The following is a 3,404-nucleotide window of genomic DNA, read 5'->3' on the forward strand; positions in this document are numbered from 1 at the left end:
TTTTCCCATTAAACTTTGCTAAAAAAAAAAAGACTCAACACAAGTTTTGGGAAGCTTATTTTTATAAAAGAAGTATTTTGATTTCTCCACTAAAAAAAAACCAGAAACTAATCAAACCATAGGAAACTCTCCACAATTTGTTTTTAATCAAAATATATCTGTTTGAACAGTACAAAATAAATGGAGGAGAAGAAGATTGCACAGTATAATTGCAGTTCTGATTTAAATCAAAGCTTTTTTGGATGGAAAGTTCTCAGACTTCTACAATGACATATGAAAGTCCTAGTGTATTAGATGGTTTTCTGTAGGTTGAGAAGATGGTGATGAATAATGGGAAGCTAATTTCTGCTTGGCTAGCATAGCACAATATTACTCATTTGGCCTATAACAGAAACCTTCTATATTCCCTGAAACATATGCAGCCTCCTGCTGTGGAAATGGGTTTATTTGCTGCTGCTGCTGGTTGATATTATTATGCTTTATTTTGCTAATATTCAGAATAGCAGTTGTATGTAGTGCACAGTTTGTATGGATCATGTTCAGTACAGCTCAAGCTATATGTTAGAACAGGGAGACAAGACTCAATTTGGTTTCAAATACTTCAGTCTTGGAGATATGTTACATTTCAAGCATTTTTAAAATAAATTAATATCTAATACACCTTGTGGTTTACTCATTCTTTGTCTGCAGTCAGTTTGCTTTTGATTACAAATTGGAATAAAACAGATAATAGTTATCATGGTAAAAAAACAGTAAGCCCTTTGTATAAGGGACGTGATTTGCTTACTTTTTTATTGTTATAGTCGATGTTTCTATATTTATTGTGTCTTGGTCAGAACATCCAACAAATAATATTAATATACAAATCAGTAAATACAGTTCAGATTTTCAAAAACTAGCAACCACAAAAATGCTCCCATCTGCTTGCAAAGAACTGGCTCAAGGCTTTAAAAAAAACTGCCTTCATGTATGTAAGAAATACTGAAAGTAATAAACTATGAAGTAGATATATTTTAAAACTAAATTGAAATTCTAAAAAACAATGCAAGAATGCTTTTATTTGAAAGAAAAACCACTATCTTCTTGCTTGAGGTGTCTCCATTTTTCTTTCAGATCAATCACAGCAACTAGGGAAAGCACATTTGAAATCTTCAGCTAGCCCTGAAGATGCTCATTTGGTGCTGTTCAATTTCTTCCACCATGATGCATTAATTAGTACTAAAATATCTTCTGTATAGAAGTGTTTACATTTACTTCTAAAATAGAAGTGAATAGAAGTTTAGTTAAACACTGTAGGTTATTAAAGATGTGAAAAACTTATACACATAAAAAAATGTTGGGTATTCATTAAATAATAACCTCATAACATCTGTAACCCATTATTTCCCTGATCTTTCTGATGAATAAAATAATATTTCTAGGCATAATATTTTTCCCTTTATGCATCTTAATTATAGTATTTCTTACATTTACATATATAAAGGATATAAAAATATAATTTGGTATGTTATTTTTTCCCAAAACTACTGGAATTTGCTTCTTTTCCATGTTATTATTGGGGGGTTCCTGAAGAGACGCTAAAGCACACTGAACTCCCTGTGCTTCTGTTTAAGCCCACAGTTTGTCCTGCTTGACGTGAACTTGCAAAGTTGATTTTTTTGAGTTCTTCCTGCAGCAGGCAGCCCAGAACAGATGCCAAGAATGATGACACACATTCGCTCCACCTTCTCTTCTCCAGACTAACCAACTTCACTTCTCTCCAACCCTTCCCTTGGAAAATATTTATTTGTCCTCTGAAAACATTCATTATTTTCCTGTATCCTAAGCAGCAGGTCCACATTTTTACTGATGATGGTATTCCACATTGAATATGATACTTGTTGTGATTTAGGAATGTCACTGTTGAGTAAGAAACGACACAAACTCACCAGAAGGCTGATTTGCACAACAGCAACTTTACTATGAATATTCTCTCCTTTTATAGGCTGCTCCAATACAGACAGACCAGGCATTTAATCAATACATTTCACCTGATTGGCTAATTAACAAAAAACACCTTTCTTATAAGCAATTTTTGAGAAAAACAGGAAAACAGAGAGCAGAAAAACACCACCTGCAGGTTATTTTTAATAATAAGCTGTCATTATTTCTCTGCAACTCCCTAAAGTCTCACAAGCTGACCCTGAGAATACTTATCTAGTTTTCTTGCTCTCTGACCAGGCTGTCACATCTGCATAGGAATGGTATCCCTGGTATAGTATGCCCCCTAAGAAAACCCAAAATACAAGATGCACCCCTGCCCCATACGGTGAAAGTTACAAAAGGCAAAGACCATGGATTGAGATAAGAACACTTTATTGGAAACAGCAATGAGATAAGAAACCAGTAATAGCAACAACATAAATAATAAAAATGTACAAAGAGAGGGTGATTTATATGCAAAAATGCTCACCAAGTGTGGGGCAATGAAAAACAATGGCAGACCAACCCTCCTGCTACCGCGTCTTGTTCACAACCCTAAGCCACACCACTCCTTCCCAGAAACAAGAGTCCCCTCAGTGATATAGGTCATATTAATTAACAACCTAGACATGCCCACAGAGCTCCAGATTCACCCCCTGCCCCTGCCCTTATGGGTACTGTGAAAATATTAGCTCTGTCCTGGCCAAAACCAAGACAATACTTCAGTGAGGTATATTTTCAATATTCAATGCACTGATAAGCAGTGAGATGATTATGTATATCTGATGGCCTTATCTTGAAGGCTTACTCCCTTTCTACATCTCTTCATGATGGTCACCATTTCACAGTAGCTTGACATTGCAGCCTTGTGGTCCCCAGACATTTCTTTTCTAAATGTTATGTACATGCTTGAATATTCCTGCTCAACTGTAGTACTTCCTATGGCTCTGCTCAGAATTTCACCTTTTTATCTATTCCATTCCTCAAAGTCAACAGGCCTATTTTGAATGTAGTTTAAATTCTCTGACATACTGGCTGTCCTTCCCAGTACGGTACCAGCAGCAAACTTAATGAGTAAACTCACTTCTCTATCATTCACTTATTTAATGAAAATATGTAATAGAAATAAAGAATTGAGTAATGAAAAATTCTGTCTCATACATTCTTCTATCTTAAGAGTGAACTATTGATAATTGCAGTCTTTGGGTGTTTTTATGTTCTTTTATCAGTTAGACTGACATTACATTCCTAATTTATGAGAATTTCATGAGATAGAATGTTTTTCTGTTTTTCTGTTTTTCTGTTTTTCTGTTTTTCTGTTTTTCTGTTTTTCTGTCCACATAACCTGCCATCCTGCTGTGGAAGGAAATGAGATTAGCTCGATGTGATGTGTTGTTGGCAAATCCACATTGGCTGATGTGGATTTCCTTATTGCTTTGCAG

General features: G+C 35.0%; 1 long non-coding RNA gene across 1 annotated transcript in view; it reads left to right on the forward strand.

Moving 5' to 3' along the window:
* The window catches only part of LOC146763455 (uncharacterized), a 111,215-nt gene that overhangs the window by 68,438 nt on the left and 39,373 nt on the right, over window positions 1–3,404 (forward strand). The gene's annotated exons all lie outside the window — the stretch shown is intronic.

Source organism: Lonchura striata, chromosome 1A (assembly GCF_050655825.1).
Source record: "Lonchura striata isolate lonStrDom1 chromosome 1A, ASM5065582v1, whole genome shotgun sequence".
NCBI classification, from domain to species: Eukaryota; Metazoa; Chordata; class Aves; order Passeriformes; family Estrildidae; genus Lonchura; species Lonchura striata.